This window comes from Schistocerca cancellata, chromosome 8 (genome assembly GCF_023864275.1).
Source record: "Schistocerca cancellata isolate TAMUIC-IGC-003103 chromosome 8, iqSchCanc2.1, whole genome shotgun sequence".
NCBI classification, from domain to species: Eukaryota; Metazoa; Arthropoda; class Insecta; order Orthoptera; family Acrididae; genus Schistocerca; species Schistocerca cancellata.
The window spans coordinates 48,510,038-48,535,561 of record NC_064633.1 but is presented as its reverse complement, the minus strand read 5'-3'; the positions used below and the strand labels follow the sequence as shown (position 1 = coordinate 48,535,561).

The 25,524-nt window shown below is 46.5% G+C and overlaps 1 protein-coding gene across 1 annotated transcript in view; it reads right to left on the bottom strand.

Annotated features, from left to right (window-relative positions):
- LOC126094984 (4-hydroxybenzoate polyprenyltransferase, mitochondrial) overlaps positions 1 to 25,524 on the bottom strand; it is a 105,855-nt gene that overhangs the window by 41,123 nt on the left and 39,208 nt on the right. The gene's annotated exons all lie outside the window — the stretch shown is intronic.

The window sequence follows — 25,524 nt, the reverse complement described above, 5'->3', positions numbered from 1 at the left end:
CACAGCCGCGGGTTTTTTTCGGCCAACTTAGATGCACAAGAAAAGACCCGACTACGTACACGATCAATGGTGATGGCCAATGCTATCATGGCACTAGTGCACAGATATTGTGTTCTGATTCTCAGTATCTAAATAGAAACAAAGTAACTTGTCCTGATCAAAGGCCAGGTCTGGCCCGATCAGAATGTGAGATAAGGCATCAGCATTGGTGTGCTGCACCGTCGACTGGTAATGGATCTGATGATGATGATGATGATGATGATAGTAGTAGACAAGGAGAGCAAACTGCTGCAAACAATGCACTGTCTTGTCCGGCACCGAAGCTGAAGGGCTAAAAAGAGGAACCAATGGCTTGTGATTGTGATTAAATGGAACTTAGAACTGTACAAGAAAACCTGAATTTCTTGAGGATTAACACAATTGCTAAAGCCTCTTTTCCAATCTGAAAAATACTACTGCTCAGTGGGAATTAAAGTCTTAGAAGCATATGCAATGGGTTGCTCAGACCAGTCCGTGTATTTGTGCACTAACACTGCACCAAGTTGAAGCCGACTCAGCTGAAAAGTTGCCCGACTCGGAGCCGATTGAAGCTTAGATTTAAGTAAAGCGAACTCTCGGTCACAAGCTGGGCACCAGAAAAAAAGGCACATTTTTAAGCAAAAGTGCATGCAGTGGCTTAGCAACAGTGGATGCGCCTGGTAGAAACTTATGGTAGTACACAACTTTACCTAGAAATGCCTACAGTTCCTCAACGGAAGTTGAGCACAGCAAAATCGCAACTGCATCAACATGGCGGCGCAAGGCTTGACCCCTGTGCGAGAAACCTCAAACCCTAGATACTCAACAGATTTGGCAAGAGTGCACTTGAGACCCACAGACTGCAAAACAAAAAACAATCGGGGACTGCTAAGGCGGTCTTTGATGGAAGAACCCAAAATGATATCATCAAGGTAACTGATGCAGCCAGGTACAAAGAGTGTCAGGTGTTCTAAGAAATGCTGAAAAATTGAGGGTGCACTGGTGGCACCAAAACGCAAGTGTGGATATTGGTATAAGCGAAAAGGTGTATTGACAATGAGAAGGCACCTAGCGGCCTCATCCAAGGGGAACTGGATGTACGCTTCCGACAAATCAATCTTGGGAAAGTAGTGGCTGCCTGACAATTCTGCAAGCAAATTGTCACGGCAGGGTAAAGGGTATGTATCTATCGTGGACTGTGCATTAATCATGACATCAGCATCTTAACAATGACCAGTGGTGCAGTCCATTCATTAGAAGAAATAGGCCAAATAACATCGAGCGACGTCAAATGGTCTAATTTGGCCTTGACAGAGTCATTCAATTCAGCAGACACCGATCATGCCTGGAAAAAAAAAAAAAGAGGACAGGCGGACTCTTTCATGGTAATGTGGGCCTGAAAAGCGGCAGCACCACATAGCCCCAGGGAAAACAGTCAAAAATTCGGGGCAGAGGGATTCCAGTTGCTGATACAGAAGTTGATCTGACACTAAATTTACTTCATCGGCAATAGAGAAACCAAAAGCGTTAAGTACATCTAACCCGAACAGGTCTGCGATATGGGAATGATCTACAAAAAGGAAGGTGAGAGGGCAAACAAGAGATTTGTAAGAGACAAGATCAGAGAACAGACCTAGGATCAGAATCTAGCTGTTTAACATAGTTAACCTACTTCTGTGAAATCGGTGTGAGAGGAGGGAAACCCAAGTTCACGTATGTCTGTGTGTTTACTACAGACACTGCAGCTCCTGTATCTACTTGCATTTTCAGCGGTTTATTAAACATGTAAAAATCAGTAAACAATTTGTTCGGGGAGTCAGTCATTGCAGAGATACAGTTTACGTCCACTGGTACGAGTGTGTCCTCCACATTTGAAGAGGAGTTAGACACTGATGTGAGGTGGCCTTTCTTTCAATACCTGTTGCAAACCACCCAACACTTAGGGCACACTTGTTGGAAGAAGCAGTATGAGCAAGACGGAAGGGGTCCAAGCAGCCACTGCTGTCACGCGGCCTGTTGTTGCTGTGGCTGCAACCAATGCTGCCCCATGCGACACTGAGTTGAAAGTTGCACCGCCACAACAGCTTCTCCATCACCCTGAACACTTGCAGCATGGCTACCTGGAGTTGATTGAGCAACTTCCTAACCTTCTCCCATGCAGCAATCTGACTGCCTGCAGCTCATGACACTTCAAAGGACTAGCTATATTGAGCACATCTGCAAGCATTGGATTCTCACACGCAATCCTTTTTTGCAGACTTCCCTGTCCAGGGCCAGACGAATAAAAACATCATGCACCATGTGATCAGTGTAGGATTCGTGATGGGTACTAGTTACAAATTCACGACAACCGCCCAACCTGTGTAATTTTGTAACCCAAATTTTTTAAGATTGGTTTGGGCATTTCTGACAATGTTAAAATTCTACACGCATTGCAATGACATGCAGTCTTCCGCTGTAGGTTGACAGAAGCTTGCATATTTTGTCAAATGATAAGCTGGCTGGTGTTGGCAAGGGCACAACAACAATACATGCATGGTGAAAGCCAGGAAAGAAAGCAAAAAAGTCTTACTGAACAAGTTTGCATCACCCATGCAAAAAACCTGGAAATGTTTGTGTAATCGTGTCTTGTACGAGCTCCAATCTTCAGCCAATTCATCATATGCTGGAAAATGCGATGCTTGCACTGATGGGAGAGTAACTTGCTGCGAACGTGCACATGCCACTTGATTGAGAGTGGTGGCCAGAGCCTACTGTTGTTCCATAAAAGCTTGCTGCTAGGCAATGACACACTGGAGGATTTCTTCCACTGAGATGTTTTTCAGGCGACTTAGCACTGACACTAAAACACAGAGAAATATAACCCTCACGCATCTCCATGTCTGTTATAGCAAGAACAAACATGATTTATGGAATGTAATATTTTACAGAAAAATGCTTTATTTTAAGATACAGGTTGTGCATAGCACTGAACACACTGACTGGACAACAATAATACACCATAAATAATAGACCAAGCTCTCGTTTGCTATCACTTAAATAATGCAGTTCCTTTGGCGGCTCACCAGAGTGCACCAGGGGGGTGACCCACGTGGCCTCTATAAACAGGCCTCTGAACTGTATGGGGACATGCACTCTGAAACTGTGCAGATCACGAGGGAAAGCACATCAAAAACTCAACCTTTGAAAGACCTTCGATAACTATGTTTAAGATTATGTTTGTTCGTAATGATGTATGGTCCCTTAAGCTCATTACAATTTGTATTTTGCTGTATCCCTCCTCTCTTCTGAGTTAATCTACCAGAATTGAACATACATTTTTATCTGACCTTCACTGAACCTTGTCATGACTTTGAATACTGTATCATTTTATATGTAAATTTTGTTGCTCTTTTCATTTCTTAAATCAAACACCAGGATTCCCATTAAAAAATCATTTTAGCTCCAAGTCACCCTGAAAATCACTTTCAAGGTCATGGCCATTAGTAGCAATTCGCGACCCTCTTTGTCACTTACAACCTTTGTCTAAAACATTTTGCTGTATCTCTTCTCTGTCCCGAGTTATTCCCCATTATGGATGAAAATGGCCCACACTGTACATCAGAATTTAATTAGAAGGAGAAGATACAATCAATCAAGAAGCCAAAGCTTCTGCAATCTATATAGATTGTCAATACTTTTCATATTGACTGTTCATTTTATGCTTGTGACTACCGGTGACCAGTTTGCCAGTCGTAAACCATGTCTGTAGGAAGACGACATTTAGCTGACTTCTAGTATCATATGATAATATTTTGAAATCTGTTCTCATTGTGAGACCCGAGGCTGAAAAATAAAAGAATATGTTTTGCAGCATAGGTACTTCTTCCAAGTCCAGCAGTACCACAACGCAAGCCAGGTCCATGCCAGACAAGGAGACAACTGGACATTGCCAGTAGCAGCCATGAGTTCGAGTCTGGGTTGGGTCAGTCTCTGCCAGCACCGAGTTCCTTGCAGGACTTGACCCCTCAGCACTAGCTGCCATCGACTCCTGCTGGAGAGCAGCACTCAACACATGCCACCACAACGAGCGTGTGTAGGACTGAGTTACAAGAAGAGGCTGTCCTGCAAGAACGGGACCAACGACGACTGAAGAGAATCGTTCAAAGTGGCAGAAGTCGGACCCTTCCGCAAGTTGCTGCAGATTTCAATACAGGGACATCAACAAGTGTCAGCGTGCGAACCATTCAATGAAACATGATTGATACGGGCTTTCGGAGCTGAAGGCCCACTCGTGTACCCTCGATGACTCAACAAAACAAAGCTTTACATCTCGCCTTGGCCTGTCAACACCGACATTGGATTTTTGGTGACTGGAAACATGGTGTGTGGATAGATGAGTCTCATTTTAAATTTTATCGAGTGGATGGATATGTACGGGTATGGAGACAACCTCATGAATCAATGGCCCCTGCATGTCAGCAGGCGACTGTTCGAGCTGGTGGAGGCTCTGTAATGATGTAGGATGTGTGCAGTTGGAGTGTTATGGAATCCCTGATCTGTCCAGATACAATTCTGGCAGGTGACACGCATGTAGGCATCCTGTCTGACACCTGCATCTATTCTTGTCCATTGTGCATACCGATGGAGTTAGATACTTCCAGCAGGACAATGCAACACCCCACATGGTCAGAATTGCTACAGAGTGGTTCCGGGAACACTCTTCAGAGTTTAAACTCATCTGTTGGCCACCAAAGTCCTCAGACATAGATGTTACTGAGCATATCTGAGACGCCTTGCAATGTGCTGTTCAGAAGAGATCTCCAGCCCCTCTTACTATTACAGATTTATGGACAGCCCTGCAGGATTCATAATGTCAATTCCATCCAGCACTACTTCAGACAGTAGTCTAATCCAGGCCACATCGTGCTGCGACACTTCTGTGTCGCCTGCAGGGATCCTACATGTGTACCAGTTTCTTCGGCTCTTCAGTGATCAGGGCCATTCAACCGAACACCAGCATGAAATCTTTGTGTCTTAAGCATCATACATCATTTTTCTCCTTATGCCGATGCTGGATCAGCAGCCAATTTCAGTCGGGCTTGCATTGGTGAATAGATGAATACTGAAATTTGGAATACTAGAACCAATAACTGATCAATGGATGAACTTCATGTTGGGCTTGATGAAGGAATTGCATCAGTTACAGGAGTTAAGAACTATATAGCAGGGGCACTACGAATGTAGTGTGTGGACATTAAGTTGGGAATGTGGGTCTCACAGGGAGCGTGCAAGGGATAAGTCCCTGCAGTCACATTGTCCTCTGTGCCTTCGGTGGCCAAGATGGATAGAGCGTCTGCCATGTAAGCGGGAGTTTCCAGGTTCTAGTCCCAGTTGGGGCACACATTTTCAACTGTCCCTGTTTATGTATATCAACGCCTGTCAGCAGCAAAGGGTCTTTATTTAATTATCATTTCGAGTTAAGAACTTCTCCATTTCATCATCAAGCAAATGGAAGGACAGAATGGATTCATCAGAAGATTGAGAAGATGCTTGGTTATTATGTAAATGCCGGCCACTCTGATTGCGATACTTATCTTTTACGGTAAGTGCATATAATTAAAAAAACACGCACCAGTACAGGTTGTGACCATTTGAAGTGGTGTATGGTTAGAAGATACCATCACCATTCAACATTATTAGGCAGACAGGAAGAAGGAGTGGAGAATCAGTCACAGAGCTTGCAAAAACAGTGAGAGAGGTTTGGAAGAAGGTTCGGCAAACAAACACAAGGCACTGTAGAAGCAAGAGGAGGCAGTGAAGTGTTTAGGAATGTTGCATCAGAACAAAGTCAGCCAGTGGGTGATGTAAGTCTGTACACCCTGAAAAGGAAAAGAAAAATGTTCGTGACATGGTACCAGGGCTTATACAAATGACAAACCATGTCACCAGTGAATATGAAACTACAGCTGCCAAAGAGTTCCACAATTTTACATGCTGAATGTCTACAACTGCTAAAGGGTGTGCCACAAGAATTCCAGGTGGAATACTAACAGAAGCAAGGAAGGAAAGAAGGAGAAGAAGTGGAAGAATGAGCAATGGGGGAAGGAGGTTTTTTTAACCGCATGCACAGTATACATTAAGGCCGCAGAAGGAATCAATATGTTGTGTGTTTTTGGTTATTTTCTTTTTTTTATGTTGTATAAGTTACTGGAGTAATCTAAATACATATATTTAGGGTACGGAGTACCTTTAATGTTATGATACTGGTAGACGGCAGGCTTCTGGGAGATGAGGAGGGTGATGATGGCACCTGCCCTTCGGTGGTGGTGTGGAGACGGAAAGGGAAGAAGAATGTTGGTTTTTGGTAGTGGTGTACCTCTGTGAGGTAGAGTAGAACCACTGCAAGATCACCTGGACAGAGGCAGCAGGATGAGGAGCCACAGACTGTCATTAATCTTAGTGTTCATCCTATGGAAGCTGTGGAACAAGATAAATAGGTTGAAGATGGCATTTTCAGGTTTGCAGCAGTTAGAAAGTATTAAAAAAACCTAAGAACTTGCTCGGGGCATATGCACAACGGAAGGATACATACAGGAAATGATACGAGTAATGCTGCACGAGTCACAAAGGGTAAAAAGGCGATGGGCACTGGATGTAGAACACTGAAGACTATATTTGGGACAACAAACATGAGCAATGTAAGCGGGTTAAACAAACAGTGGAAGATGCAAGGAAACTCGCAAAAGTGAACAGGGCTACTACGGAGTGGAATTCAATATTGACTGAGTTTGGAGAGCAGTGTGTTGAACAACACACACATGCTTTGGCAGAATACTAAGAAAGTAATGGATTATGCCAGAGCATCAACCAGTACTCTAAACCAGGATTTAGGAGCAGTTCAAGCATGGGTGCTAACACTGGATGCTAGAATGATGCTGGCAAGAATGGTGCAGTCAATAGGGAATAGTATCTATGACACAGGTGTGGAATTGACAAAACCTGCAGAAAGCTGTTCATCAGGCACTGCTTGGGGAATTAAGCCCAGTCTTGTTGTTGGTTGGTTGGCTTGTTTAAAAGAGGGGGGAGGGCAAAATGCTAGGTCATCGGTCTGATTTAAATAATTCCACAAGGGTGAGAGTAAAATAATTGAGACATACAAAAAACACCTGAAAGAAAGGAGAAAACCACAAGAATGACATAAGGGCAACAAACACTAAAATGGACAAAATCTGACAAGAAAACCACAGAGAGGCACAAGAAACATATAGAAGAGATCAAAACAAAAGAGCAGATTACTATGGCTGGCTGACCATGAGAATAGAAAGGAGAACCCAGCCATTCAGAAACACATTAAAACCTCCAAGCCTACAAGCTCTAGGGTGGAGGACACAGAAGGACAAAGGCCATGCACCAAAACTTAGATCAAATGATAAAACCCACCCTCATGAATAAAACATAAAACTAAAGCTGCTGTTGAGTCATTGTTGCCCAACACCGAAGGTAGGGTGCTGGGAAAGTTTAAAGTCCGCCGCAGAATGGCGAAAAGTGGGCAGTCCAGCAAGACATGGACAACCGTCATTTGTGAGCCACAGCAACACCGAGGTGGGTCCTTGCAATGGAGGAGGTAACCATATGTTAGCCACATATGGCCAATGCAGAGCCAGCAGGGGACAACTGATTCCCTGCGAGAGACCACATGGAAGACTTCCACACATTCATAGTCTCCTTAATGACACGCAGTGTGTTGTGTGTACTGTTACGTTGTTCCATCTCCCAAAGTCGAAAAACCCTGCAGCATAAGGCAGAACGCAGGTCAGTTTCAGAGTTTCCGCTTAACCAGCCTGTCGGCAAGTTCAATGCCTGGGATTTCGATGTGTCCTGGGGTCCACACAAACACCACTGAATGATGGGATCGTTCCAGGGCATAGACGGACTGCTGAATGGATGATACCAAAGGATGGCGAGGGTAGCACTGGTCGATAGCTTGTAGGCTGCTCTAGGAGTCAGTACACAGGAGATATGACTCACCAGGGCATGGATGGATGTGCTCAAGAGCACGAGATATGGCCCCCCCCAGTTCCGCAGTGAAAACACAGCAGCCATCTGGCAAGGAGTGCTGTTCAATATGTCCTCCACGAACATACATAAAGCCTACGTGACCATCAGCCATCAAGCCATCGGTGTAAACCACCTCTTGGCCCCGATACATGTCGAGAATCAAGAGAAAGTGACAGCAGACAGGTGCAGGGTTAAGAGAGTCCTTAGGGTCATGTGAAAGGTTCAGAAGAATCTGCAGCCTAGGTGTACACCATGAAGAGGTAAGAAAATGGACCTCGAGAAAAGGTGGTAAGGGGAAGGACTCTAGTTCACACAGAAGGGACGAGACGTGAACCACAATTTTAAGCCCTGGCCTGGGCCATTGATGCGGGAAATGAACCGCTGTAGTTGGGAAAAGGAGACGGTAATTCGGATGTGCAGGAGAGCTACAAACATGTACAATGTAACTGGTGAGCAGTTGTGTATGGCTAACCTTCAATGGAGGCACTTTGGTCTCCACCAGAACACCGGTCACCAGACTCGTTCTAAAAGCTCCCGTCGCTAGGCTAATGCCACAGTGGTGCACTCGGTGTAGTAAACGCAAAACACAGAGCGCCGCCGAACCATAAACCAGACTCCCATAGTCAAGGCGGGATTGAACCAGGGCTTCTGTAGAGCTGCAGCAGCGTAGAGCGATCTGCACCCCAGCAGAGGGCATTGAGATGCTGCCAGAACTTCTGCTTATGCTGATAAAGGTGAGTAGCCAAGTAAATCAGGCGTCGGAAACCAGTCCTAAGAATTGGTATATCTCCACTACAGTGAGTGGATGGTCATTAAGGTACAATTCTGGTTCTGGATGAATGATGCGATGCCAACAGAAATGCATGACACATTACTTCGCAGCTGAAAACTGGAAGCCGTGGGCTAGAGCCCATGACTGCGCCTTGTGAATGGCTCCCTGTAGGCACTGCTCAGCATTACCAGTACTGGAGGAGCGGTATGAAATGCAGAAGTCATCCACATACAGAGAAGGTGAGACTGATGGCCCTACAGCTGCTGCTAGACCGTTAATAGCCACTAAAAAGAGAGACACACTCAATACAGAGCTCTGCTGAATGCTTCTCCTGAATACGCGGGGAAGTATGGGAGGCGCCGACTTGGACATGGAAAGTACATTATAGGGTTCACTGTGGCAGGTAGTGAACGAGAGGACTTTCCTTTCCATTCGCTGTTTGAGGGCGCACAAGGCTGCAGGGTAGTTTGACGCAGAGGCTCGAGCATATTGCTCAGCAAAGTGCTTGGCAATCGCGTTGCGTCGGTGGATAACACGCCATTGATGTTAATGCCAGGGACACCTGTTGGGGTGTGGTACCCAAGAAGATGTCTGATCTTTATCCAGACTCGGGAAGGTGATGTATGGCACCCAATGGTTGACATGTACCTCTCCCAACACTCCTGTTTCCGTCATTTTATAAGCTGCCGAACGCGGGGACGTAGCAGCTTAAAGGCTATTAGGTGCTCTAGGGAAGGGTGCCGCTTATATTGCTGTAGAGCTCGCTGACACTCCTAAATTGCATCAGCAACTTCCAGCGACAGTCTCTTGCCGGGGGCACCCAAAAGAACGAGTGATCGAGTTTTCCGCTGGAGAAGCGATCATTGTAGTGACCTGCTCATCGACAACATCGATGGTAGCATGTGATGGCAGTCTATGCCTCAGGGTCACCTGCTGCCACCAGATGAGTACCTGTGCGATCAACATCCTTTGTGCCTGTGGGGCCCAGTGAGATCTAGGTCCTCAGTGGTCACCAGAATCTCCACCTCATCCTCAGACACAGAGCCTGTAGGTAGTGGTGGTGTGGGTGCCACTGCAGTGCCTTGGTTCTTGGGGGTCTTTTTCTTTTAGGTTTATCTTGCTGCTCCTTAGGTTTGTCCAGCTGGGAGGGCTTCACTGATTCAGTCTCAGGGACTGAGGAGGACCGTGAAGCCCTACGACCAACTACCTGTGGTTGCTTCAGCCCCTGGCGGGTGTCAGCTTTGCCACTGTTAGGAACCTGGGAAGGGAGTGACCCACGGGATACCTTCCTGGCAAGAGGAGCCGAGGAAGACTTACACTTATCCGGTTGAGAAATGGAGACTGATGTCCGCGAAGGTTTGGGGGGGGGGGGATGTTGCTCCTGAAGTAGGTTGTGCAGGAGCAACAGGGAGGGAAGTGCCCCCCCCCCCCCCCCCCCTCCAGCGTCAGGTGGAGTCTGACGGCTCAGAGCCAACTGTACGCGGCGGAACGGAAGATGGTAGAACTGTTGTCTTAGCAGTGGTGTAGGCCAACGTCATATGCACAGGATGTAGCCTCTCATATCCTCTCTTAGCCTCAGTGTAGGTCAGTCGCTCCAGGGTTTTGTATTCCATTATTTTTTTTATTTCTTTCTGGAGAATCCTGCAGTCTGACAAGCAAGGCGAATGGTTCTCTCTCTAGTTGACACAGATGGGCGGTGGGGCACAGAGACTATTCGGATGTGAAGATGTCCACAATCCTGACAGGTGATGCTGGAAGTACAGCGAGAAGAGATATGGCCGAACTTTCAGCACTTAAAGCACTGCATCGGGCGGAGGGATATATGGCTTTATGTCACAGTGGTAGATCACCACCTTGACCTTCACAGGTAATGTGTGACCTTCGAAGGCCAAGATGAAGGCACTGGTGGCAACCTGACTATCCCTTGTAGCCCAGTGGATGCGCCGGATGAAATGAGACACCTCGCAGCTCTAAATTGGTGTGCAGCTCATCGTCAGATGAAAAAAGAATGTCCCTGTGAAATATGATACCCTGGACCATATTTAATCTCTTATGGGATGTGATGGAAACTGTAACATCCCCTAGCCTGTCACTGGGGAGTAGTGCCCATGACTGGGCAAATGATGCTGTTTTGATCCAGACCAACCCTGACTGCATTTTTGTCAAGCCCTCCACCCGCCCAAACCTGTCCTCTAAATGTTCCACAAAAAACTGAGATTTCATTGACAAGGAAGATTCCCCATCAACTCTCGTACATAGAAGATACCGGGGTGAATAAGCTTTGCTGCCATCCTTAGCCTGGCTTTCCTCCCATGGCTTTCGATTTGGGGTCAAATTTTTTAGCATTGAAGTTAGAACTTGACTGCTTAGAGACTGCTGGTGTTTGATCACCAGCAAGAGATGACATACAATGCTTTATGGCATGTCATCCACCCTGATGCCACCCACTCCAACCAGCCCCCCCCCCCCCCCCCCCACACACACACACACACACACACACACACACACACACACACACACAGGTGCCACCCAGCTGCAACAAAGGCCACCTGTGAGGATGGCCACTGACGGTAGTCCCGACGTCCCACGGAGATGAGCATCTACTCCTTGGCATACATGAGGAGTTAACATGTGCAGGCATCAGCAGAGTGATCCCTGTGTGGTCAGGGGACTACAACCAACAGGGTACAATGCGGCCCCACCACAACGGACTGGCTACCGTGCTGGATATCAGGCACAAACGAGCTAAAAAGTCCATTATCGTCAACAGCGCAGAAAGTGATACTGCACAGAGGATGGAGGAAAATGCACCCAGGATAGTGACCTCATCCAACAGCTGGAGAATGAGTGGAAGTGCAGATCGAAGGATGCAAGAGGTCTCAGCACATGATGGACACTATGCACCATGTAAGGAGCCCTTTCCCAATAGGCTCACTCTTCGGGAAAATTTTGAAGAATGGAGGTCAAACACTACAGGGGACCATCACATAGAGGCCGAAATGTGAGAGACTCCTTTTAGTCGCCTCGTACACCAGGCAGGAATACCTTAGGCCTATTCTAACCCCTGGACCCACAGGGGGGAGTCGTCTTGTCATCTAAGCAATGCCTGAAGGCGATGAGAAAGGTGTGGGCAAGAATTATACTCAGAACAGCAGTTAGTGGCACAGCTGAGCAGCCAGAAATTTCATTTTTATTACCATGGAGCAACTGTGACTTAACAAAAGATAGCACACAACTGTACATGTCAGAGAGGTACCGGTGGTGGACAAGCACGCACTGTTTAAGTGTTACACATTGCACACCTACCTGCTGAAGAAAGAGAAGTTTGTGCAAGTGAGAGGGAGTGGGGTGTTACCAGTGATGGAAAATAAGGTTTGACACATGGTAATGACAGAGGGTGAGCTATAGCAATACCAGAGCAGGGTGGTCACGATGTGCCCTGTTTGTGAGTTTCAGGTGGGTGTAAGAATGCGTGCCATGCAGCAACTCAGGGGCAAGACCGGGCGTTGTCCATGCCAGAAAGATGTGTTGGAACCAGAGCCTTCTTTCCAGATAGCCAGTTTGCACTGGGTGTACTTAGTACAACACAATGACATGGTAGTGGTAGATAGCTGCTATTAGCAAGGAAAACTCATGGGAGCCATTTGGAGTTAAGAAGCACTGCAGTGTTAATCAATGTGACTCAGTAATATTTTGTGACTGAAGTTCAGTTTATTAGCTACAATGAGGGGGAGTTACTGTGTTAAATTTAACACATCCCCAGCTGTACTGGCCAGGCAAAACCTTAGAGATAGTGCCTAAACGAAACCTTACCTTCCTGAACAATACCTGGGAACCAAGCATAGTTAATTCACTAAGTCTACTAATTGTCATACACGAGGGGTGGATCACGGTGGATCAGTTAATGCAGATGTCAGGTAAATATGACAGTGTTGCAATTTCTAGTGCTATGGTGACTGGTTTCACTCTGTATAGCTATTATTGATCTTAGAAAGCTGGCTCATGGGCCGTTTCAAGTTTCCGTGGACTGCATTCCCTCAGCCAGAAACAAGTTTATAGAGTTTTTACAGGCTAATGTAGTAATTATGTAACATTTCAGGTTAGCTGGTTGTACTTATTCTACAGATTAACTGTGGAAGTAGTTATGTTTGAGTACTATGTCTTAACAAGATCCCAGGGGCTGGATCTTCTCTGTGGAAGGGGGAGGGGGGGGGGGGCAGCAGTAGAGTGCTTTTACCCAGTTTTAGTGAAATTAATAAGAAATGATAAGAAAGCTGCTGTGGAGTACTCCAAAAGCTGTGCGGGCTGGTAGCCGCAATGTGGTGACATGCGAGTCAGAATAACATGTATGCAGAAGGATTGCAAGATGTGCTAGCCACACTCACCGAAAACTGCACTGAACAGTACCAATGGCCATAGAGGGTTGATCAACATCACTTCATCAGATTAAGACACACTATGGGCTATGTGACTGGTTTCCACATTTTGCTGTAACAAATGTGAACCAGAGTTGTACAAATAGGTCTGCATTCTGAGGCAGAGGGACTTCTTCAGAGTCCAGCAGCACCACCATGATGGCAGGGCCATGACAGATGATTACCATATTTACTCAAATCTAAGCCACACTCGAATCTAAGCCACACCTGAAAAATGAGACTCGAAATGAAGGAAAAAAAGTTTTCCCGAATCTAAGCCGCACCGTAAATTTGAGACTCGAAATTCAAGGGGAGAGAAAAGTTTTAGGCCGCACCTCCAAATCGAAACAAAGTTGGTCCATTGTAATATGCGACAATTTAGGTCGAATGAATGACGATACAGCTACAGTAGTTTGGTTTGACTCTTAAGCTTAGCAGTTAAGCTTTACCAGGTAGCCACTGCTATGCGTCAGGCGCTCCGTCCGTATTTATACGGGTACCCTTCCTTTTTCATGTGCTTCATCTGGTTTGAATTGATTGCTCATTTTTCTTTGATCTGATAAGTGCCGTTCTCTTTGTTATCGGTGTTTAAGTCACTCTAAGCTGAAAATGCATTACTGTACTGTGTCATGCATTGTTTGTCGCATTCCAATAATGAGTGGTTACAGCCCGTCGCCGCTCGCGGCATGGCTTGCTTTTGTGCACGCTATCGCCGCTTATAATTAAAAAACAAGAGAGAGGAATTGTCTCATTAGCGAAACAATGGCAAGACGCCTGGTATTTGTTGTTACTTACACTGCTGCTTTCTTTGATAATGATCAACAAGATCCAAATAATAGACAGCGTATGATAGAAGATGTTCTGAACAAGAGTTTAGCGAAAATTTTTCTCCATTTGAAAATCTTTGTAGACGCCTCTTTAGTACATTACATTCTACACAGAAATTAGAGTCATCTTAGATTTAAAAATCTAGTCAATTGCCATGCTTCATTTCTGACTGTACCACTATTAGGCATAAGAATAATACAAATATAAACATGACATGATATGTATATTCTTACGCGTTTGCTGTTGTCTCACTAGTTTCGTAGTTTATTTGGCAAACAGGATTTAAATGAGATAGCAGCAACACGAAACAATACATGGCTTAATGTTTATATTCTTATTATTCTTATGGTGAAGAGAATACTGCATGTGATTCACAATACATAAAAGTTCCTATTAGCAATCATCTCTTCTCACAGGTAGGAAAAAATTCAGAACGTAGAGTTGCCCATATTGACAAACATCCCAAACAGTCTTGCCAGTCGGATTTTCGTAGTACATTGAAATGCTGCTACATTTGAAGATCAACAATACAGAATTTGTATTTACTTCATTGGATAATGTATGAAAATGCAGTGGTCAAAACTCAGGGTGGAGAAAAAAAGCTCATCTTCCACCTTTTTTTAAAATTTATTTACTGACGCAGAAGTTTTGGCGCCAGTATTTATCTTTGTGCCTGCAAAGCATGCCCGTGTAGCGCTACATATATTCAATGGCAGAAGTTAGTTGTGGCAGCACCTACCAACATTTTTCAGAACTTCCGCTTACTTTGCACTCCATTCTAAGCTGCAGGCGGTTTTATGGATTACAAAAGGCGGAAAAAAAGTGCAGCTTAGATTCGGGTAAATATGGTATACGACCAGGCATCACCAATAGCACTTCACTTCACTGGATGGTTGCAGCTGGTGACAAGTCAGCATTAGCCAGTGTCAACAGAGTGAGGGGTGTTTGTCCACTGAGCTGTGTAATTGCAGTGTAATTATAGTTGGATAAACAGCTTTCTTTTAGTTAGCAGTGTTTCCACTGTGTCTCCCAGCCTGTTGTCGCCACCACCCACTCTACCAAATGCAAATTCATTGACCAGTACTTTTCTATGCCGAATCTCACTTACGTAAGGATGGTGTGACCAATATGGGTGAAAACTAACTATAATGAAAAATCCAAGATGACATACAGAATTGGTATGAATTTGTCAAAATCTGGTAAAATATGGAAACATAATTGGGTTCTCATTGCACATAGTGTCATAGCCAATGAGCACTGACAGAAATATGAATGTCTTATATTTAATACTAATCTTAATTCATTTTGGCAGAGTTCTGAGTTAGTATGAGAAACTAATAAGGCAAATACTTCACTGCAATCATGAAACTAAACTGATTGTGTTATGTCATAGTTGGGGGACGCACAAGGTATTACAACAGCACAGTTGGACTAATACAGGCTACCTAAAACTGCATGTTTAGAAATTGCTGCAGTAAGTTTACAGTGATGGTCAATATTTGTGGAACAATGTGTTCAAAATTAATCTAGCATCCTACAGTATCTCTATAAATAACAAATAACAATATTCTTCAAGAAGACAAGAGTTAAAATGCAAAATTAGAGCAACTGAGTTTACAAGTAAATGCAAAGATCTTGATGTCAAATACTGTACTACACTGCAAAAACATGTATAAACCTCATGCACACATCTCCAGCCACATCAACCAGAATGCAACTGTCACATTTAACAAAAGCAGCAATGTGTGGTGTGGTGGGGGAGACAAGACAACACTATGTGGAGAAGCATGCACAGACTAGAAGGTAGTAGGAAAAGGCTGCCAGGTGCAGCATCAGGAGATGTGAGGTGTGGCATCTGCCCATCACTCAGCCACCGGTCGACAGCGGCGGATGTCAACACCCGCCAAACCACAGCCAGCCGTGTAGCTGCAAAGATAACACACGCAGACCAGGCATACACCCCCAAGGGGCCCACAGTCCTTTTGTGGGTATGTGTGTGACGCGCACAGGGCCCTGAGCTATTACAGTCTCTCTCCCTTTCGAGGCTGCATTACCATCCCTGTTCCTCCCCGTCCCTATCCTTGCTCCTTTGTTGCTGTCCCTCTTTTCCCTCTTAGTAGACTTCTTTATGTCGACCTGGCTATCCTCCTGGCTTTGTTTAGGTCTGTGCTATTGTTTAGTTTGCTGTTTCCATCTCCTTTTTGGGGTTTTTGGTCTCCTTGGGGTTTGACCTCCATTTCCAAAATTTTCCGTTCAGTGTGAGCCATTTGGGGATGAACTCCCTACCTAGCTTCCATGGTGCTGGTTCCTCTCGCCCTCCTCTTTCCCTTTGCACCCTGGCCCCCCTTCTGATAGGTCACCAGCACAGTAGCCACTCCGTGTTGTGGGGCTGTTAAGTACCCACTTGGCTCAGCCCCCTGAAACCACAGGGATCACACTGTTAGTACCTGAGCTGTTAACGCCTCGTGTATGCCCAGGAGTCTATGCTCATCACTTTGGGGCACCAGAACTCCCGGCAATGGCCGCCGTGCCACATGGCCCTTGCTGTGGCTGGGTAGCGTCCACAGGGCAAGCCCCTGATTGGAATGGGTGGTACTAGGGCGGATGCCTTGCACATGAAGCGAGAAAAGCTTCACCATCCTGGCCATTCTGTGGCCATCTCTAAGAGTGGTAGCAGACGTGGCACTCCTTCTGATCCTTCGGCCTTCCCCTCCCTTGCCACCCCTTGGGAGGAGGGTCAAGCTCGCTGGCTTGGGTTGAAGCCTTTCCCTCGGTACCTGGTTTGTACCATGATGGGTGGCGGAAGTTTTGCCACAATCAAGCCTTTGTTTTTCGTGGAGACGATCGAAGATAAGTATGGTGAAGTGGAATCTACGAGTAAAATGCAGTCCGGTGCTTTGCTCACAAAGACATTTTCTGCTGCCCAATCTAACACCCTGAGTGCTTGTGACCATCTCGCTGACATCACAGTCCCTGTCACGCCCCACCAATCTTTGATCTCAGTACAGGGCACTATTTTCCACCAGGATCTTTTTCTCCAAACTGACGAGGAGCTCTGTGCTAGCCTTGAGTGGAGAGGGGTTCATTTTATCTGCCGTGTGCAGCGAGGCCCTCCAAACAATTGCACCGCTACGGATGCCTTTATCCTGGCCTTTGAGGGGGATGTCCTCCCAGAGAAGGTCAAGGTTAATGGTGTATCAGTGTGATGTGAAACCTTACATTCCACCATCAATGAGATGCTTTAAATGCTTAGGGTTTGGACACATGTCTTCCCGCTGCACCACTGATCCCCTCTGTGGTGACTGTGGGCACCCACTCCATGAGAGGAGTGCCTGTGCTCCTCCGACAGTATGTGAAAATTGTCATGGACAGCATTCTCCACAATTGCCTGCATGCCCAGTGTTTTTGAAAGGAAGAAGGATTCAAGAGTACAAAACCTTAGATGGGCTCACCTACACTGAGGCTCATCAAAAGTATGACCGGCTTCATCCCGTGTCTACAACTTCTACTTTTGCTTCAGTTACGTCCAAACTCCCTCCTAACGACTCCTCTTCCCAGCCCCACCCCATTCGCCCCATTAACTTGGTGGACTCCGGAAATTGCTGCAGACACAAAAGGCTGCCACCGTGCTCTCCAACACTTCAAGATGCGCCCTTCTACTGCTCTTCTTCTGGTCTTTAAACGCCTCTGAACCCGGGCTCGCTACCTAATCAAATTTCAGAAATGGAGATGCTGGGAACGATATGTAGGTGCCATAGGACCACACACCCCCTCTTCACAAGTCTGGGCGAAACTCAGGCGAATACTTTGCCACCGTCCTCTCACTGGGATTGCAGGAACGTCTGTGCATGGTGTTGTCCTTACCAATCCAGACTTTGTAGCAGAAAATTGCGCTAAACACTTTCCTGAAGCTTCGGCATCAGCTCAGTATCCGCCCACATTCCTTCTCCTGAAAGAGTGTTCAGAACAACTGACTGTCTTTGTTTCTCGCTGCTTGCAGTCTTATAATGCCCCATCCAGCGAGTGAGAATTCGCCAGTGCCCTCGCCCTTTGTCCCGACACTGCTCCTGGACCAGATTGGATACATGACCAAATGCTCCAGCACTTACTGGTGGATGGCCACCATTGTATACTGACCCTCTACAACTGTCTGTGAAGTGAGGGAGTCATTCCTACCCAGTGGCAGGAAAGCATTGTTGTTCCGGTGTTGAAGCCAGGGAAGCCACCTCTTCAGTTGGATAGCTACCATCCAATTAGCCTTACTAACACTCTCTGCAAGCTCCTTGAACGCATGGTGAGTTGGTGGCTGTTTTGGATCCTTGAATTCCGCGACCTCTTGTCCAACTCAAAGTGGTTTTCGCTGTGGCCGCTCTACGGTGGATAACGTGGTCCACCTGGAGTCTGTTATCCACTCAGCTTTTGCCCATCGGCAACACCTCCTTGCAGTCTTCTTTGATCTGCATAAAGCCTATGACACCACCTGGCACCACCACGTCCTCACCATCCTTCACGAATGGGGCCTTCGTGGCGCTCTGCCCGTTTTTATCTGTAACTTCCTTTTTTGTTGCTCTTTTCGGGTCCAAGTTCGCTCCTCCTACAGAAAATGGGGTTCCACAGGGTTCGGTGCTCAGTGTCCCTCTGTTTCTCGTAGCCATTAATGGTCTGGCAACAGCTTTTGGGCCGTCAGTGTCCCCCTCTTTGTATGCTGACAATTTTTGTATCCATGTGGCTTCCTCTGTAATGGGCGCTGCAGAATGCCGTCTACAGGGGACAATCTGCCAGGTGCACTCATGGGCTCTCTCCCGTGGCTTTCAGTTTTCAGCGGCCAAGTCGTGTGTCATGCATTTCTGCCGTCGCCTTACAGTCCAACCCCATCCGGACCTGTTCCTCGATGGCCAGCCCCTCGAGGTGGTGGACACCCATTGCTTCTTGGGTCTTCGATGCCCAGTTGACATCGCTCCCTCATCTTCGCCAGCTGAAGAGGATGTGTTGGTCCCATCTCAATGTTCTTAGGTGTCTGTGCAATACCACCTAGGGTGCAGACCACCCCATTCTCCTGCGATTGTATCAAGCGCTGGTCCAGTCTCTTTTAGACTATGGAAGTCCTGTCTGTGGTTCTGTGTCGCCTTCAATGTTGCAGATACTAGACCCCATCCACCACTGTGGGTTCTGACTTGCAACTGGTGCCTTCCAGACTAGCCCCGTACTTAGCCTTCTTGCAGTGGCGGTGATTCCACCACTGCGAGTTTTGCACCAGCAACAGCTGATATCTTATTCGCTCCGCATTTGCTGCCATCCAAAGCACCCTAATTATGGTCTCCCTTATCCAGACATGGAGATCACCCTGCCGCAGTAGCGAAGAAGAGCAGTAGAAGGGCGCGTCTTGAAGTGTTGAAGAGCATGGTGGCAGCCTTTTGTGTCTGCAGGAATTTCCGCACTGGTTTTGCTTACACCTATGTGCGACATACAGAACTTCATTCCTTGCCAGATGGCTGTGGTGTTTTTACTGCAGAATTGGTAGCCATCTTGCATGCACTGGACTATATTCGCTCCTGCTCAGGACTATCCTTCACTATCTGTAGTGACTCACTGAGCAGTTTGCTGCTCAGCAACACCAGCACTGGTGGAGCAGTATGAAATGCAGAAGTCATCTGCATACAGATAAAGTGAGACTCACGGCCCTACAGCTGCTGCTGGACCATTAATGGCCAATAAAAATAGAGATACACCCAATACAGAGCCCTGCACAGCCCCATTCTCCTGGGTAAGGGGACTATGGGAGGCACCTACTTTAACACGGAAAGTACGAAGCGACAGGAAATTCAGGATAAAAATAGGGAGTGAGCCTCAGAGACCCAACTCATATAATGTGGCAAGGATATGATGTCGCCAGGTCATGTCATACGCTTTTCATAAATCAAAAAAAGACTGCAAGCAGGTGGTGGTGTGTGGAAAAGGCTGTTCAGATGGCAGACTCTAGGGACACAAGATTATAATTGGTAGAGCGACCCTAGCGGAAGCCACCCTGATATGGAGCCAGTAGGAGACAACTCCAGGACCCAACCCAACTGCCGACGTACCATATGTTCCAGCAGCTTACAAAGAAAGTTGGTGAAGCTGATGGGCCGATAGCTACCCACATGAAGTGGGGGTTTTACCGGCTTCAAGCACTGGAATGATGGTGCTCTCTTGCCATTGCGATGGAAAGATACCATCGCATCAGATCCAGTTGAAGATGACGAGGAGATGTCGCCTGTAGTCAGATGAGAGATGTTTAATCATCTGACTGTGGATGTGATCTGGTCCAGGAGCTGTCTCCGGGCAAAGCGCAAGGGCACGGAGGAGCTCCCACTCTGTAAATGGGGCATTATAGAATTCACTGTGGCATACAGTAAACGAGGGGAGTTTCCGTTCCAGCTACTGTCCGAGAGTGCGAGAGGCTGGGGGGTAATTCTCCGACGCAGAGGCTCGTGCATAGTGCTCAGCAATGTGCTCAGCAATCACGTTTGCGTTACTAGACAACACGCCATTTATGTTAACACCGGGAACACCTGTTGGGGTCTGGTACCTGAAAACACATTTGATTTTTGCCCAGACTTGGGAAGGTGACATACGACACCCAATGGTCGAGACATCTCTCCCCCAACACTCCTTCTTCCGTCATTTTGTAAGTTGGCGAACACGAGCACGGAGTCATTTGAAGTTTGGGAGGTGCTCCATGGAAGGGCACCGCTTATGCCACTGTAGAGCTTGCTGATGATCCTTATTTGCTTCAGCAACTTCTGGCGACCACCAAGGGACTGTCTTTCGTCAGGGGCACCCTAAAGAACGAGGGATCCTGTTTTCTGCCACAGAAACGATTGTTGTAGTCACCTGATCAACCATCACCATCGATGTTCCCATGCGGGGTAGATTCAACGGTGACAGCAGAGGTGAAAGTTTCCCAGTCTGCCTTGTTTAAAGCCCATCGGGGCATGCGTCCATGGGCCTGACACCAGGGCAGTGACAGGAAGATGGGGAAATGGTCACTACCGTACAGGTCGCCATATGCTCTCCAGTGGATAGATGGGAGAAGCCCAGGACTGTGAACCAAGAGATCAATGGCCGAATATGTGCCATGTGCCACAATGAAATGTGTGGCGGCCCCAGTATTTAAGAGGCAGGTATTGACCTAAGACAGTTAAGTTTCAACATCTCTGCCTCGGCCAGGAAGCACAGTGCCACCCCACAAGGGGCTATGGGCGTTAAACTCTCCCAAAAGTAGGAAAGGTTTAGGGAGTTGATCAATCAGTGCAGTCAATACACTCAGGGATACTACACCATCTGGAGGAAGATATACATTGCAGATGCGTATTTCCTGTATCGTCATTCTGACAGCCACAGCTGCAAGAGGAGTTTGCATGGGCACAGGTTCACTACAGACTGAGTTTAGAATATAAACACAAACTCCACCTGACACACACTACGGTTCCTGTAGTATGCCTTATAGCCACAGCGGGCAGGGGTCTGTATTGCTGGGAGCCACATTTCCTCCTGGAGGGCAAAGCAGAAACAGGTACAAAGCTTAACAGTTGCCGTAGCTCAACCAGGCGGTGGGAAAAACTGCTGCAATTCCACTGTAGGATGGCATCATTGTGAGATGGGAAAGGCATGGAACATTCAATGAGGAAGTTAATGCCTCACGGTCACCTGCTGCCACCGACTTTTTGCCTGAGCAGTCTATATCCATTTTGTCTGAGGGTCCGGCGAGATCTAGGTCCTCAGCAGACGCCAGAATCTCCACCTCATCCACAGATGCAGATATTGGAGGTATCAGTGGTGTGGGTGCCACCCCAATTCCCTTGGTCTTGGGGACCTTTTTGGATTTCTCTCGCTGTTCCTTGGGGAGCATGAAGCCCTGCGACCAGCTGCTTTTGGGCTCTTCTGCCACTGGCGGGTGTCATCTTTCCTGCTAGCAGAAACCTGGGAAGGGAGTGACCTAAGGGACCCCTTCCTAGCGAGAGCAGCCAAAGAATTTGTACGCTTCTCCAACTTAGAAGAGGGTGACAGACATCCCCGATGGCTGGGGGAGGGGGTGGGGGGTGGGGGATTGTTCTTGAAGTAGGTGGTGCAGGAGCAACAGGGATGGAAATGGCCCACCGCCATCAAGAGGGCAGGTGTAGTCTTCTCACTCAGAGGTGACTGGCAGCAGCGTGAGACGATGTCATGCATATAGGATGTAGGTGTTCAAATTTCCTCTTAGCCTCAGAGTAGGTCAGTCGGTCCAGGGTCTTGTACTCCAGGACTTTCCTTTGTTTCTGGAGAATCCTGCAGTCTGGCAAGCAAGACGAATGGTGCTCTCCACAGTTGACACAGATGGAAGGTGGGGCATGGTGTATTGGGACGTGATGGGTGTTCGCAATCCCGACATGTGACACTGGAAGTGTAACGGGAAGACATATGACTGAACTTCCAACATTTAAAGCACCTCATTGGGGGAGGGATATAGGGTTTTACACCACAATGGTAGACCATCACCTTGACCTTCTCGGGTAATGTATCACACTCTAATACCAAGATGAAGGCAATGGCGGCAACCTGATTATCCCTCGGACCACGGTGGACACGCCGAATGAAATGTGCACCTCATTACTCTAAATTGCCGCACAGCTCATTGGCGGACTGTAAAAGAAAGTCCCTGTGGACCCTGGACCACATTTAAGCTCTTATGGGGCATGATGGTTACAGAAACATCTCCCAGCTTGTCACAAATGAGTAACACCTGTGACTGGGCAGAGGATGCTGTTTTGATCAAGACTCACCCAGATCTCATTTTGAACAAGCCCTCCACCTCCCAGAACTTGTCCTCTAAATGCTCAACAAAAATCTGAGGTTTCATCGTCATGAAAGATTCCCCATCAGCTCACAAACATACAAGGTACCATGGCGAATAAGAGCCACCACCATCCTTAGCCTGACGTTCCGCCCATGGTGTGGCCAGGGAGAGGAATAATTTGGGGTCATATTTCTGTGTACTGAATTGAGCTTGTGAATGCCTAGAGACTGCTGGTGTTTGACCACCAGCAAGAGACGATGATCTACCTTTCATTGCGTGTCATCCACCCTGATGCCACCCACTGCAACCAGGGTCCCTCCCCACGCACGCCACCCAGTCGCAGCGAAGGCCACCTGGCAGGACGGCCATTGCTGGGAGTCCCAATGCACCAGGGGGATGGGCATCTACTCCATGGCATACGTGGGGAGTTAACGGCACAGGCTTCAGCAGAGCAATTCCTATGTGGTCATGGGGCTACAACCAACAGGGTACATGGCGGCCCCACTGCAATGGACTGGCTACCGTGCTGGATATCAGGTGCAACCAAGCAAACTAGTCCATTATGATTGTCAGCATAGAAAACGATGCTGCACAGCTGATGGGAAAATATGCACCCAGGACAGTGACCTCGCCCAATACTTGGAGAACGAGCAGAAGTGCAGAGCCACGTAGACAATGGATCAGCACATTACCGACACGATGCACCATGTAAGGCGCCCTTCCCCAATTAGCTCACTCTTCGGGAAAATATTGAAAAATGGAAGTCGAATCCCACAGGGGACCATCATATAATGGCCGACATGTGTGAGACTCCTTTTAGTCGCCTCTTACAACAGGCAGGAATACCTCACGCCTATTCTAACGCCCAGACCCGCAGGAGGAGCATGTGCAAATTTGACAGCATGGGTGGGCCAGAAGCATTTTACAGGTAGAGTCGGGCTGCTTGTTGCTACTGTTGATACAGCTACCAGCCCCACTAAGTAGCCAAATACAGGAGAAAGTACTACTCACACACAACTCAACTGCACATGCGCAAGCTCACAAACGTAAACAGTTGTGATGTCACACTCATCGGAAGCAGTTTGATATTAAGAAGTATTGCATAGGCTTCGTTGTAAAGCCTATGACACATTTTGCTGTTGGCAGATGCTTGTGTGAGCACTGTGTGGTTTTTTTCCTTTCTTTCTTTCTTTCTTTTGTGGATTTCTGTTGGACTTTAAGTTTTATTTTGGTTTTTTCTCTTGTTTATATTTTATTGCTGCAGTATTATTCTGCAGCAGCAGATATAGTAAAATTCTTTGTTAGAGTATCAGTTCTTACCAGCCAACATTTTAAAAATTTAACTGAAAACTAGAACAATGAAAAATTCCAGGAATTCTAAAAAATTCACAGGCTTTTCCAGTATTCTCCCATATGAAAAAATTCCTGGATTTTTCTCAGATTTCCCCGGTTGTCCTGGGGCATGTACACCTTTAATTTCTATTTCATATTCTGAAGCTTCATACAGTTGGAGTACAGTAAGTAAGCACTTTTTCATGCATATTAGTGCATGCAGTCCATTAAATTAACAAAGGTGTGAAAAAATTTCTGTCAATAAAACTTTTATAACAATATCTACATCTACATTTACATCCACACTCTGCAAGCCACCTGACGGTGTGTGGCGGAGGGTACATTGAGTACCTCTATTGGTTCTCCCTACTATTCCAGTCTCTTATTGTTCATGGAAAGAAACACTGTCGGTATGCCTCCGTGTGGGCTCTAATCTCTCTGATTTTATCCTCATTGCTTGACTCCTCGGTGAAGGTATGTTCTCGAAACTTCAACAAAAGCCTGTACTGAGTTACTGAGCATCTATCTTACACTGGAATTTATCTATCATCTCCATAACACTTTTGTGATTACTAAATGATCCTATAACTAAGCGCGCTGCTCTCCGTTGGATCTTCTCTACCTCTTCTATCAACCCTATCTGGTATGGATCCCACACTTGTGAGCAGTATTTAAGCAGTGGGTGAACAAGTCTACTGTAACCTACTTCCTTTGTTTTCGGACTGTATTTCCTTAGGATTCTTCCAATGAATCTCAGTCTGGAATCTGCTTTACCGATGATTAATTTTATATGGTCATTCCATTTTAAATCACTCCTAATGCCTACTCCCAGATAATTCATGGAATTAACTGCTTCCAGTTGCTGACCTGCTATACTGTAGCTAAATAATAAAGGATCTTTCTTTCTATGTATTTGCAACACATTACACTTGTCTACATTGAGATTCAATTGCCATTCCCTGCACCATTCATCAATTTGTTGCAGATCATCCTGCATTTCAGTATAATTTTCCATTGCTACAACCTTTCGATATACTACAGAATCACCCGCAAGAAGCCTCAGTAAACTTCCGATGTTATCCACAAGATCATTTATATATATTGTGAATAGCAATGGTCCCATGACACACCCCCGCAGCAAACCTGAAATCTCTTACTTCGGAAGACTTCTCTCCATTGAGAATGACATGCTGCATACTGTTATCTAGGAACTCTTCAATCCAATCACACAATTGGTCTGATAGTCCATATGCTCTTACTTTGTTCATTAAACGACTGTTGGGAACTGTATCAAACACCTTGCG